Source organism: Callorhinus ursinus, unplaced genomic scaffold (genome assembly GCF_003265705.2).
Source record: "Callorhinus ursinus isolate GAN/ISIS: 27379988/994484 unplaced genomic scaffold, GSC_fseal_2.0 scaffold2, whole genome shotgun sequence".
NCBI lineage: Eukaryota > Metazoa > Chordata > Mammalia > Carnivora > Otariidae > Callorhinus > Callorhinus ursinus.
In genome coordinates, this window is record NW_027397064.1 from 42,168,085 (window position 1) to 42,183,582 (window position 15,498).

Here is a 15,498-nt window from a genome sequence, read left to right on the forward strand (position 1 = left end):
CCGCCGAGCAGGGAGCCTGATGCAGGACTTGATCCCGGGACTCCAGGACCATGACCTGAGCCGAAGGCAGCTGCCCAACCAACTGAGCCACCCAGGCTCCCATACGCTTTCTGGTTTTACTTTTCAAACAAATCCACTGCATGTTTGAAGTGTAGAATTTTTAGAAAATAAAGGTAGCTAAAACTGTTCAGTTTCTATAGAAAAGTAGAAATAAGCTTTTAACCACAACCATGGATGTGATGAGAAAGAGGGAGTCAACTGCACATTTGCAACTGGAGTTGGTCACTACAGCCACGGCAAAGATATCCTGGTAAGGAAATAGTCTTTATGTTGTATATATTCCATACATTTCTCTAGGTGTGCTTTTATGGATTAAAGTTTAAGAAAACGTCAGAAAAAAAAAAAAAACAAAAACAGATACCATTTATCGAGTGCTTACTCTGTGCCAGGCAAACAAAGATCTTTAAATGTGTTAATTCATATTTATCACAATATCCCTATTATCTTTTCTGTGTTACAGAAAAGAAAAATGAGGCATGGTGAGCTTCAATAACTCAGAAGTGGCAGAGTAAGGGTCCAAACCCTAATATCATAGCTTTAAGCTGCACACTCTAACTGCCAAATGCTACATTCTGGATAATAAAATGCGATTAAACCTTTTTATAAGACAGGATGTTTCATATGAAAGATAAGTAATATGTCAGTGGCGTAAATTTATAGGAACTATACCACATTCCATCAGAATTTCCCTTTCTTCCATTATACAGATAATTAAAGAGTCCAAAGGTCTTGCTTGCATCAAGATTTGTCAAGCTGCAATCAATATATTCTGATGTAGGAGGTAGATACATTAAATACACAGTAATTCTTTTCACCTTCTATACCAGAGAGAAATAACTTCACTTGCTATTCCTTGGAATAGATCTTGCTCTCCCATTTTCCCAAAATGAAGACTAAGTTGCTGAAAACCTTGCAGAATCAGGCTTGCAAACATTTAAAAAAGAGCTGCTAGGCAGACAGCGGAAGCACAATGTAATGAGACCCGTGTAATAAGTCAGTTGATCTTCTACCCCCAACCCCAAGCCAGGTGTCAATGTAGCTGTAACTTTTAAAAATGTTCATGTATTTCTTATTTTTAGGTTTAAGCAATTTTTTTATTTGAGGTAAAATTCACACAACATAAAATTAACCATTTTAAGTAAACAATTTAGTGCATTCACAATGTTGTGCAACCCCCAACTCTATCTAGTTCCCAAGTCATATTTTCCTTAGCTTGAAAGAAAAATCTGTTTTCCCCACAAAACTTCAAGGAAAAGCAAAATCCTATCTTTTGCTCTCCAGCTGATTTTTCTAAATGTTCCATACTTTTGTTTCTTTCATCATTAGTGCCTTCACCTATCCAAATCAGCAGCTCCAATTCCATCTCATCACCTAAAGAGAACAATAATTCTCCTTTGGACTTATTTTCTAAATTAATTTCATTTCTGAGCTCAAATTTAAAAGAAATATTTGTTGTTTTTAAAGTGTATAAAAGTTGTATGACACTTCTGGGTGAAGATGGCAGATTGAGCACATCTGACTTCCATCCCTGTGCTCTACTAAAATGACCACACGCGCGTGCATGCGCACACACACACACACATTTTTAAAGTCATAATCCAAGCTAGGAGAATTAAGGAGCCCATAAGTGGAACAACAAAATAAGATTCTGGAAGCCAGAATATAATTAGACAATTGGTAAATAACTTAGTAGATCTTAGAAAACTGAAACCTTGGTTGACAGTGGGGAAAGCCAGTAATAGAATTTATTACTCAGAATCCTTCAAAGAAGTCTCACGGGTTGGCCATGTTAGGTTGAAGTACAAATTGTGTGTGTGTGTGTGTGTGTGTAGAGATGGGGAGGGGAGGCTGCTACTAAGGCAGTTGACTGAAAGTCTGAACTCCAACGAAGAACACTCAATCTCCTTCTCTACTCCACATAGCTAACCAGACAACTAGAGGTTTTTCCCCTCTGGAGGGAATAAAACAGAGGTTCTGCTGTCGTACAGAAACAGCTGGAGCTGAGAGTAGGGGTACCAGACTGAAAACAGGGCATTAAGTGAACACATACAGACTGATTCCAAGCCTTAGCCCTAACCCCGAACCCCCATCCAACTTCCCTCACAAGGTTTCCAGAGGCTGGCAAGGTTATCATCCTCCAGGCAGGAAACTAGAAGGTTCTTCCCTGAGGATCCTGACACTGAAGCCTCTCCCACTAAACAACCTACCAAATCACTCCACATGGAAGTTCGGAGTCATCAAGCCCTGCCACTAAATACGAGCAGTCATCCAGAATTGTAAGACATTTGAAGAAAGTACTTTACATGAAAGAACCAAAACAAACAGAAAAATAAAAATCAACATGGAGAAAATAGAAGCTATGTGAGGATGAAAATATTTCTTAAATATATTAATTTCAGAAATAGGAAAAGAAATGCAACTATGAAACAAAAATAATACATATTTTTCAGGAAAAAGGAAGATGAAGGGGAATAAAAGGAATGCTTGAATGAAAAAGTTATGGAAATTTTTTGTGGAAAAAAGAGCATAGATGATAAAGGGATGATGTAAAAGAAAAATTTAAGGCAACTACTTAGAAAAAAGAACAACAATAAACAGATCCTCTACTTCACATGATACACAAAAATCAATTCCAGATGGATTGTAAACACAGAAAAAGACCTTGAAGGTCTTAGGATAGAAAAAGACTATTAAACAGAATATAAAAGTGCTAAGCATTAAGGAAGAAAAAATAAATTGGACTACATTAAAATTAAAAACTTCTTTTCATAAAAAGGCAACATTAAAGATGGAAATGTCAAGCCAAAGAGTAAAATAAGGTATTCTGGTGAGGATGAATATTATATATATCTCACAAAAGAATGTATCCAGATATATAGAGAATTCTTAAAAATCTATAGAAAGATGTCAGGTAATCTAATAGGAAAAATGAGTAAAAGACTTGAACAGTCACTTCACAAAAGAGCTGAGGCAAGTGGCAAATAAATATATAAAAAGATGCTCAACTTGATTCAAGTGAGCAGTAAAAGCAAATTAAGACAGAATGCAATAATACAACATATTCCCAAAATGGCTAAAATAAATAGGACAGATAATACCAAGTGTTGGTGAGGATGTAGAGCAACTGGACCTCTCACAGGTTGCTGATAGGAACGTAAATTGATACACTACTTTCGTAACTGTTTGGGAATAGCTATCAAACCTGAAGGTTTACCTGATGACAACTCCTCGATATGTATTAAATAGTAATGTTTTCACCAAATGACATCTACAAAAATGTTCACAGCAGAACAATTTTAATAGCTCAAAACTGGGAACAACCTATCTATAGCAGAATACATAAACTATGTTATATTCATGTCATGAAATACTGTACAGTAAAAATGAACAATTAAAATTTCATGCAATGACACGGATGAATCTCACAAACATAATATGGAATGAGAAAAGCAAGAAGCAGAAGAGCACATACCATATGATTCCATTTATATAGAATTACAAAAGCATGCAAAACTAATTTATGGTATTACAAGTCATGGTAGATTTTGCTTCCAAAGAGATTAAGTAGGGCGCCTGGGTGGCTCAGATGGTTAAGCGTCTGCCTTCGGCTCAGGTCATGATCCCAGGGTCCTGGGATCGAGTCCCGCATCGGGCTCCCTGCTCCTTGGGGGCCTGCTTCTCCCTCTGCCTCTCTCTCTCTCTCTCTCTCTCTCTGTCTGTCTCTCATGAATAAATAAATAAAATATTTTTAAAAAGAGAGATTAAGTAGACACAATTTTTCCTACTGCTCCTGCTAAGTACAACTAAAAATCTTGGAGATTATATATAAAGCAAATACAGAAGACTCTGAAAGGCAGACAGAAGAAGGCAGACCAGCTAGGGACCTCGGTACCCAAAGAACAACACAGGGATGAATGGGGCTAAAGAACTTGGAAACACCAATGAGTGCAAACCGAAAAACAAACAAACAACAACAACAAAAAGCAAAACAAAAAACCCACAAAGCCCTCTCTGGCTAAAGGATGAGGAAAAACGCAGCCTAGAAAAACAGAAAACTTTAGATAATAACAGCTGTCCTCCAGTCAGATACCACACAGTGGGATTAGGGGTTGGGGGGTAATGTGTCTTGACTCCCAGCCCCACCAGCAAAGGCTACAGGGGAAGCCTGGACTTCCACACTCACCAGGCTGTAACAGGGCACCCCACCCCTAAGCTGAGGTGGCATCACAGAACGCCGAGTAGGGAGCTGGGACTTGCATCACTGCTAGGGGGTAATGAGGCCATGTCACCAAGACATCATTAGTGGGGAACACTGGGGCATCCTGGACGTACATCTCCACCTATTAGTAACAAGACATCCCTACCTTTCCACCCCAGGGTGGTGTCAGAAATAGAGACTCATGACTTTTGCCACCACCCAGCAGTAACAAGATTCCTCTCCTCACCCCTCCTGTGGTATCAGTGGAAACCACATAGGGAGCAGTAAATGAGGCACTCCTATTTCTTCCAGCCAGGGAAGTATCAGTGGATAGCTAATGGTGAGCCAGAATACCCATCTCTACTTCGCAGTAACAAGGAGCTCCTTCACCCTCAGGTGTCAAGAGGGGCTGAGTGGGGAACCCGGACTTCAACCTCCATCTAGCTGTAATGAGGCAATATCTCCAATTCCCTTGCTAGAGCATGTCAGAAAAATCCAGCTAGAACAGAAGGCTTAAATACAATCCAGAGTTTCATAACATAATACCCCAAATGTCCAAGTTTCAATAAAAATAATGCATACCAAGAACCAGTGAGACTTCAAAAAATGCTTCAAAAAGCAAAATGAAAAAAAAAAAAGATGAAAGTTGAAGCACAGAAATAGAATGTCCCAGCAAGAAATATAATATATAAAGAGAAACAAAATGGAAAGTTTAGAACTGGAAAATAGCCAAAATATAAAAAACTCAATGGATGGACTCTACAGCAGAATGGAGGAGAGAGGGAAAAATGAGCAAACAGAAAGACAGAATATGGAAATTACACAATGTGAACAACAGAGAAAATAGACTGGAAAAAAAAATTAACAGAGCCTCAGGGACCTATGGGACTATAACTAAAGATTGAACATTCATGTCATCAGAGTCCTGGAAGGAGGGCAAGCCTGAAGTACTCAAAGAAATAAAAGCTGAAAACTTCTCAAATTGGGAAAAGACCTACAGATTCAAGAAGCTGAATGCACTCCAAACAAGAGAAACTCACACCAAGACACATCATAGTCAAACTTGGAAACCAAAGACAAAAGAAAAAAATCTTGAAAGCAGTGAGACAGGACTCACAACTTACCAATACAGGAAAAACAATTCAAATGATAGCAGCTATCTCCTCAGAAACCACATACACCAGAAGAAAGTGGCATAATATAAGAATTGTCAAACCAGGGGTGCCTGGGTGGCTCAGTTGGTTAAGCATCAGCCTTCAGCTTAAGTCATGATCTCAGGGTCCTGGGATCAAGCCTCGTGTTGGGCTCCCTGCTCAGTGGGGAGCCTGCTTGTCTGGCTCTCTCTGCCCCTCCCCCTGCTCATGTTCTCTCTCTAATAAAGAATTGTCAAACCAGAATCTTATATTCATAAGAAAGACAGTCCAAACACCAGAAAGCTACAGAACAATATCCCTTATACACATAGACACAAAAATCCTTAACAAAATAGTAGAAAAGAAAATTTAGTAATATATAAGAATGGTACACTTTAACCAAGTGAGATCTATTCCAAGGACACAAGGCTGGTACAATATTTGAAAACCAGTCAGTGTAAATCCACCGTATTACAAGCTAACACAAAAAAGTGTCATAATCCTATTAATGCAGAAAAAGATTCTGACAAAATTAAACACTCATTCATGAAAAGTCTCAGAAAAATAGGAATAGAGAGAAACTTCCTCAATTAGATAAAGATCATCTACAAAAACCTACAGGTAACATTACACTTAGTGGTGGAAGACTGAATGCTTTCTCTCTAAGATAGGGAACAAAGCAAGACCATCGGTCTTACCACCCTTATGCAACGTAGTGTTGGAAGCTCTAGCCATTTCAGTAAGGACAAAAAAGAAAACAAAAGGTGTACAGATCAAAAAGAAAGAAAGAAACGGTGTCTATTTGCAGACGACATGATTGTGTAGGAAATCCCAAGAAATCTACAAAATCTCCTGGAAAGAAGAAATATTTAAATATAAATTAATGCAAAGGACTATATGCTGAAAACTACAACATGCTGATGAAAGAAATAAAAATCTAAATAAATGGAGAGGGGCACCTGGTTGGCTCAGTCGGTTAAGCATCCGACTCTTCATCTCAGCTCAGGTCTTGATCTCAGGGTCACGAGTTCAAGCCCTGCACTGGACCCAGCATAGAGCCCACTTAAAAGAAAAAAAAAAGGAGAGACATACTATATTCATGAATTGGAACATTCAACATAGCAAAGATTTCAATTCTCCTCAAATTTATACACAGGTTTAACAAATCCCTACCGAAATCTGAGCAAGTTTTTTTTTTGTAGATATAGAGAACATTATTCCCTATGAATAATCTATGAAAGAAAAGGGAACAGGAATTGCTAAAGCAATTTTGAAAAAGAAGATTTATTTCGGCTACAGGATAATCATGACTATGTGGCACTGGCAGAAGGAAAGACACACTGATCAATGGAACAGAGCACAGAGCCCAGGAATAAAGCTATACAAATATGCCAAACTGATATTTCACAAAGATGCAAAAACAATTTAATGGAGGCAAGATAACGTTTTCAACAAATGGTGCTGGAGCAATTAGATATCAATAGGCAAAAAATGAACATCAACCTAAGTTTCACACCTTATATGAATATTAACTCAAAATGTGCGTGGATTTAAATGTAAAATGTAAAACTACATAACTTTTAGAAAAAAAAAAACCTAGGAGAAAATCCTCAGACTCTAGTGCTAGGTAAAGAGTGCTTCGACTTAACACCAAATGCATGATTCATAAAAGGAAAAATTGATAAATCAGACTTCATCAAAATTAAAAAATCTTATTCTGCAAAAGTCTCTACTAAGAGAATGAAAAGACAAATTATAATAGGAGAAAATATTTGCAAGACACATTCAACAAATGACTAGTATCTAGAATATATAAAGAATTCTCAAAACTCAACAGTAAAAAAAAAAAGTCCAAACAATCCAATTAGAAAATGGACCCAAGACATGAAAAGACATTTCATCAAAGAGGAGATACAGGATATACAGATGCAAATAAACATAGGAAAAGATGTTCCTTGTCATTAACCATTAGAGAAACATAAATTTAATTAAAAACATACCCCTACACGTGTGTAACAATGGCTAAAGTAAAAATAGTGACAACACCAAATTCTGATAAGGATAAGAAGAAACTAGATCACTCATACATTGCTGGTGGGGATATAAAATGGTACAGCCACTCTGGAAAGCAGTTTGGCAGTTCCTTAACAATCGAAACACACGACTACCATATAACCCAGCAATTGCACTTCTGGGCATTTATCTCAGAGAAATGAAAAAAATTTCACACAAAAACCGACACAAATATTTATAGCAGCTTTATTTGTAGTACCCCCAAACTGGAAAGAACTAGATGTCCTTCAGGGGACAAATGGTCCTACAAATTGTGGCACATCCATGCCATGGAATATTACACAGCAATAAAAGGGGACAAACTATTGGTACATACAGGAACCTGAATAGATCTCCAGAGAACTGTAAAGAGTGAAAAAGAGGCCAATCTTAAAAGATTATACACATGATTCCATTCATGTATCATTCTTGGAATGACAAAATTACTGAAATGGAGAACACACAAAGGGGATTGCGAGGGGTTCCATACAGAGCAGAGGCTGGAGGAAAGTGGTGGTAGCCACAGAAGGGAGACGTGAGAATTCGGGTGGTGATAAAATGTTCTGTATCTTGACCATAGCTGTGTCAGTATCCTGGCTGCGCTGTTGTACTCAAGTTTTGCAAGATGTTACCACTGGGGAAAAGTGCACACAGGATACACGGGCTATCTGTATTATTTCTTACAACTGTATGTGAATCTACAGTTATCTCAAAACAGAAAGCTTAATTTTTAAAAGCAGTTCCCCTTGGGGAAGGTAGTGACTAGATGGGGTTCTGGGGTGCTGAGAATTTTAGGATTTTTTTTGATCTGGGTCTTTATCATATGGATGCATTCAATGTGTAAAAACGTCACAGATTTATTTTTTTTCCCAACAAAAATGAACTTAAGAACTTAAAATACAAAGAAGAAAAAAAGAAAAGAGGTGAAAGTAGGAAGGAAAGGACAAGGCAAATACAGGATCATCCAGAAAGTCAAGTATCTAAAAAATTGGAACTCCAAGAAGAGAAAATAAAGAAAATTAAGAAAAGGAAAGTTTTTAATCCAAAAGAATTTCTTAGAACGGAAAGCTATGAATTATCTGACTGAAATGACCCACTGAGTGCCCAACACAGAGAATAAAACAGACCCAAACCAAAGCACATCATGAAGATTTCAGAACACTTGGACACACAGAGGACGCCACAAATTTTCAGAGAAGAAGACGTGTCACATCAGGAACCAGAGAGGACTTCAGATTTCTCAGTGGGACCTATGGCCAGCCAAATCATTATTCAAGTTTATAGGTGAAATACAGACATTTTACCTGTGTCATTTCTCAAAAAACATACCTCTTGTGTACCCTTTCTCAGGTTGTGTGCCACCAAAACAAGGGACACTAAATCAAGAGAGACTAAGACAGAGGATACAGGACATAAAAGACCTGACGTGGGAGAGAGGCAAAGGGACACAGGCACACTGGTGACTGGAGGTCCCGGTGTGACAGCTACGTGCCAGACACACAGGGCAGCAGCTCTAGCAAGGGGCAGGTCTGAAGGCCCCCAGACAGCCTCTGACAGCAAAATGACACTGACAGAGTAACTGTACATCTGAATGTCCCAAGAGGAAATTTAGATAATCGGTGAAGAGTTTAGGGATGAATTAGTGGTCAGTACAAAGAAAGTTAAGTAAGCAAAACATTACAAGAAAACGAAAAGTTGCACAGGGAAAGAAAAATAATCATAGTTTAATCCATGTCTCAGCTGTAATTACACAGTCATACTAATGCAAATAAATAGTGACTACTGAACTCCAAAATTGCCACATCACCACACTGAGAAGCTATGGAATGAGCAGGCTGAATAGGTATAGAAAGCTGGGGCAGGAAAGAAGAGTTAACTCCGTATCTTCCATAGAGAGAAGACAGCAGATAATGCCTACACTTAAAAATCAAGACTTAAGAATACGAGCATTTTATTTAAAAATACATTGGTGAATATCAAAATGGTAGCCTAAAACGCAGAGGAAGGAGTTGCCTCTGATGGGAAATGAGCGATGGGGTAGAATCTGGTTGTTGTTTTACTTTTTAAATAAGCTCTATAAAATTGTTCATCTTTAAAAAGAAACTTTGTACACGCCTATCTCTGCTTTAAAAAATAATAATCAAACTGAAAAAGAAATATGCAGTCATGTGAGCTTTACCTCTATAAAAGTAATTAAAACAGCTACCAGTACCCTTCTATCCCAGACTAAAAATAGTTTTCAGGATTGTACAGAATGAATTCTGACTATGAATTCCAATCAGGTGGACTTTAATTAATTATCCTCCATAAATCAACCACTGAGTCTTTAACAAGTAGGTCACAGAAGGACACCAAGTCCTTTTAAAAAGGCATAAGTCTCTGATTTGTCCAAGTGATGTTGAGAACGGATGCCCAAATGCTAATTCAAAGCTGCAAAATACCTTACATTCGAATGTTGATTTAAACCTTGTTGAGTGACTTTCTCCCAAACCATTCTTTCCTCACCATCTTATTCAAATGATTTTTGATTATCATAAGGTCATGCAAGGTTTCTCTTGCTCCATGAGTCCAGATGTTAAGTAGTTCTCTAAGTATCAACAAATGCAAAGTAGTTACTGGAATGTTCTTCTTCTATAACATTCAGTACCTTTGTATGAATGTCATATCCATAAGAACATGAATTCCTAAGAATTTCAATTCTAAAAATATAAACAAAAACTTTTAGTTTCAATTCAGGACACTAATGTTTACACTTAATATTTTCAGGTTATATTTAGATTTTGAGGAAAAGGAACCAAAACAATCACATTTAAAACACAGTGACAAAATACAGTTTAACTACAGTCATCTGTGCAATCACAGGATCAGGGACAAAAAGAAGTAAATGAACCAAAACAAACTCTTATTTTAATAAAATTAAAATATGCCCCAAAGTACGCATGCTTTGGCTGACTTAGATTACATTTAATTTGCCATAAGGATTGACAGAGCAAGTATAAAGAGCAGTAAAAATATTTATATGCTGGATGAAGTACTTAGTCTGTTTACAAACCAAGGAGAGGTATTGTTTATTAAGTAGTCGAACAACATGAACCCATTAAGCTAACATTTTGTTTAAACCTCTGAATCTTTTTATTTTTTTAAAGATTTTTTTAAAAGAAACTTTTAAAAAGGAGAGAAGACATTACAAATCATACACAGAATTAAATTTATGAAATTCTCTGGGAAATCTCTGCTATAGGTTTGGAGTTATTCCTACTTGGATAAGAAGGGCTTTTATTTATTAGAAAAGCAGAAAACTTTTCTCACCTAGCACTCTCTAATGATAGTCAACACCATTACCGTGAAAATATAACACAGCCTTTTAAAACCTGGAAAAACATTCTACCAGTACTTACACTGAGTCAATCAACTAGCAGGTATTTCTGAATTATTGATGACAGGTGATGAAATAATTCTTGTTAAAATTGAAAGCTATCTTCATTATGCATTTAAATGGAAACTGCTCAAACATATATTGAGGCATCCACAAATATATGAGCATGGAAATGGATTCAGCTTTTCAGGGGGGAAAAACCCCTTAAACCTCAATATATCATTTGGGATAATAATTGCCAAAGGTCAGATTTACAAACGTAAAGTAGCAGCAACATAACTCTCAGTGATGGAGAGGGAACAGTGCCTGGATAACACAGAAAGGACAGTCCCCTCTTGGCACCATTTCCATCATAATAACTCGATATTGCCCAGAGACCAGTACTGAGGCTGCAAAATGGGAAAATCCACATTTTGAACCCTCAGAGCTAGCTCTACATTGTCAGCTGTTACTGACCATTCTCCGTGTCTTTAAGCAATGTGAGTCTCAGGGCAGGTCTCTAACTACTGCTGCAATTTATTATCAGCACAGACATAGAGAAACCACTCAAAACAAGACTTAGAGTCCTCGTATTCAGCCACCACATTTTTTTTTAAAGATTTTATTTATTTATTTGAGAGAGCGAATGAGAGAGAGAGAGCATGAGAGGGGGGAGGGTCAGAGGGAGAAGCAGGCTCCCCGCCAAGCAGGGAGCCCGATGTGGGACTCGATCCCCGGACTCCCGGATCGTGACCTGAGCCAAAGGCAGTCGCTTAACCAACTGAGCCACCCAGGCGCCCTTCAGCCAGTGCATTCTTGAACATTGAGTTCAACCCCCAGAATTTTCCAGAAAGAGCTTTCCTCAGAGGCTTAGCATTCAATGTCAATTCCAACAGATCTTTTTCCCATAAGGATTGCTTTAGCATCTGCTAGACCTTTAGCCAATGTCATGAAAAAGAAACATAAGGTTGGTTTTATAACAGTTACACAAGCTACAAGGGCACTAAGGTCTATAGGGGTGAATGACTATTTTGGAGTCTTCCTCTTCCTTTTGGAACATTTTGACATGGCTCCTCTATGGCTAAACCAAATTGTAAAAGAGTCAAAACTGGTTCTAGTCCTGTCAGCGCAGCTCGATCCTCCAAGGTCCAGCTTGAGCCCTCTAGACGCTCACTGCTTCCCAGTTGCTACCAACATCATTCCACTTGGACAGAAACTCCTCCCACAACCTGCCATCCCTGTTATTCTTGGTGGATCTTTCCCAGGCTCATAGCAAAACCTGTCTGCTGGGTGACAAACTGATTCATACAGTGGTGAATACATACCTCGTGGTTGGCCATCTTGACAACATATTTGTATTTTCGTTAAGGGTTCAGTGGGCTATACTGTTATCACAGTTATTACCAACTACAACACAACATCACTTGAGTAATATCTGCTACAGGTTTAAAATGTATTAACTCACTTAATCATCACAATAGTTCTCTGGGGTAAGATTACTTTCCCAACTTTACAATGAGGAAAATGAGCCACAGAAAAGGTAAATGATTAGCCCAAGGTCCGTAAGGGAGCAAGAGGCTGAGCGGGCGTTCAAGTCCAGACAGTCTGTGCAGAGCCTATGTCTCAAGGCATTGTGTAGCTACTAGACAGGGATGTCCAAAACGTGGTCTTGGGCCTCAAAGACTTGCTTTATAGTTGACATGATGAACCCAAAACACAAGGAAGATTTCAATGACAAGTGACAAGAATAATGGGAAGCTACAAAGCCCCGCATAATTAACAGGAAACGTTACAGACAATGGGGTGTGGTCTGGAGCTCAGAGCAGAGAGCCCAAATTTCAGACAGATGTTGTTAAGAGAATGAGGGACTTAACTTGAGCCCCGAAAGATGTACAGGATTTGCCTTGGGCAAAGATGAATGGGAAAACTATTCCAGGAGAGGGGAAAAGAAGAGATAACAGGAGATCCTTAAAGTGTTCCCCTGGGGGCTGAGGGGCATCTGAGACTAGCACACAGCAACAGATCGCAGAGGGCCCTACAAATCAAACTGAGGGGTGACAGGAGAGAGCACAGAATACCACATTAGAGACTTCTATTGAAAATTAAAGACGTTCTTTAATCCGACAAATATAAATTTAGCACCAACCACTGGATGGGATGCGTGTTTGCTGATCTGTAATTCCAAAGGTGAAGACCCAGTCCTTGCTATCAAGTCCAGTGGTGAGAGAGAGAGAGAGGTAAACACAGTTACAATGCACTGTGCTATATGTTAAGTAGGAGCAAGCATAGTGGACACAGGAGTCTGTGGGGTGGGGCCTTAAGGAAGTCTTCAAGGATGAGACAGTAACCCACAAGAGGAGGAACAGGGGAGGGCCTGATCAAGAAGGGCCTTCCACACGCTAAGGGTTGCTGAGTAGGGGATGTGAGACTGGCAGAGATTAGAATCCTGGCTCTGTCACTGACTAGTTCTGTGGCCTTGAGGAAGCTACTTCTCTTAGTCTCCGCATCTACAAAATGAAGAATATAATAATACTTTTCCGTTAGGGTAGCAGGGGGGATGTAAAAGCATAATGCATGTTGAACTCTTAGCACAGCACCTGATATATAGTAAGAACTTGTTGGTATTATTCATTTTGAGCACATTAGAAAGCCACTGAAGAGAATTAAACAGGAGACTACAATGGCCCCATCTGTATTTTACGAAGATTATAGCTTCAGTGTGGAAAACAGAATGGCAACATTTTGCTACTGCAACCCCTAAGGATTCCTTTGATCTTTTATTTTAGTGTACTTGTCTCAACACTGATTATAAATACTAATATCCCGTGATAGAATTACTTTTTTTTTCAAGATTTTATTATTTATTTGAGAGAAAGAGAAAGAGAAAGAAAGCACAAGTGGGGAGAGGGGCAAAAGGAGAGGGAGAGGCAGACTCTCCGCTGAGCAGGGAGCCTGAGAGGAGGGACGCGATCCCAGGACCCTGAGATCATGACCTGAGCCAAAGTCAGATGCTTAGCTGACTGAACCCAGGATCCAGGTGACACTAGAATTACTTTAGATAGTACTCTATGAATTGCATTTAATGCAATCTTTTATAACATCTGGAAATAGAATAAATTTACAATATTTTCCTGACTCCTTCCATTACTCTCATACCTGAGCTGTGGTAAGACTTGTGGATAATTTTATTGCTTTTTTTTAATAGGCATTTCCTGTCTTCCCAACTAGATTATAAACTCCTTGAATAGGGAATCTACTACTACTTAGCATATTGCCCTCTACTCTTGTAAACTCACAATAAAGATTATTTTTGACAAGCACCTGATGGCAACATATATATATACATACACACACACACACACACATATAGTATTTTGCTAAGTTTAATGTAACAGAGATTAATTTTAAAAAGTGCAGAGAGAAGTTCCAGGTGTTCTCCTGGCTTTGACAAATCAGTGCCTCTTTGAGCCTCCCTTTATTCATTGTGAAATGGGGATCAAAACACGAACCCAAGTCAACTAACCCACAGAGGGATTCTAAGGCTTAAATGAAATAATGTATGAAAAAGCATTTTTCTTTTTTTTCTTAAAGATTGATTTATTTACTTTAGAGAGAGTGAGAGCAAGAGTGAATTTATGTTCACATCCATTTCCACGTCCTCAGCCTAATTTTTCTGGGGGGGGGGCATGCAGGGGTGTGGGGCAGGGAGAAGAAGCACACCAGCTCACTAGAGAACATTGTTCATTAGGGACTGGAATGATAATTAGGTATCTCCAGGCCAGATATACCTATTCATTTAAAATAGAGCCACCTGTAGGAACATTTTAATTATATTTGTAACATAATAAGTGTGAAAGATAGGAGCTGAAATCCTACTGTATTTCCCTTCATACTGCTAAGAGAGTGAAAGGAACAAGTTATTCTCATCTCTTAAGGGTGTGGTTGTGGGGGAGGAAATAGTCTTTAATCCTAAATGTAGCTTTAGCAATAAGCCAAGTGGATTTTCACTTTCACTTTGTGGAAGACACAACGAAATATAATTCAAAAATTGGTCGTTTAGATCCTTAGACTTTATCAATCATCATGGAAGCAAATTCCTATTTATTTGTTTTAGGTTTCTGATTAAGTGTTGTGCCAGGAGCTTACAGCATAAATGTGAAGCAGGCCCCAGAACTTCGTTTCCTTCTATGCCTTTATTTAACTTCCTGCCCTAAAACAAGCCCAGTGTGAGGAGTAAGTAACAATTCAAATTACAACATGAACAGAATTTTTTTTTAAAAGATATTTCAATCATGTGAGCTTCTCCAACAACAATGAAATCCAGTGGATGTTTGAGATGGGGTGAGAGTCACTGGACAAGCTGCTGCTCACACTCTGCGTTTATTTGTCAGGAAGGAGACTGGAGGGCTTGAAGGGGCTGGCCGGGCCACAGGACCTTTGTACATACAGACCCGAAGTGCAGTCAACGAGCAATAGCCAGAAAGGGCAAGGAAATTGTCCGTTGAGGATAACCGAACTGAGGAATAGGCTGTGTTTCCAATATTCATTGTACTTCAACTGCTGAAGCTTAGAATCCAGTTCCCTCTGAACTAATACCATAAGCGGTGGAAATGCCCAGATTACTGAAGCAGAGTGCTGGAAGAACCAAAAGTTAGAGTGCCTAACTATTTATTCATTCATTCATTCATTCATTCATTCAT

The 15,498-nt window shown here is 38.6% G+C and overlaps 1 protein-coding gene across 3 annotated transcripts in view; it reads right to left on the reverse strand.

Moving 5' to 3' along the window:
• Nucleotides 1-15,498, reverse strand: part of MFSD6 (major facilitator superfamily domain containing 6) — a 68,982-nt gene that overhangs the window by 45,898 nt on the left and 7,586 nt on the right. The window lies entirely within an intron of this gene.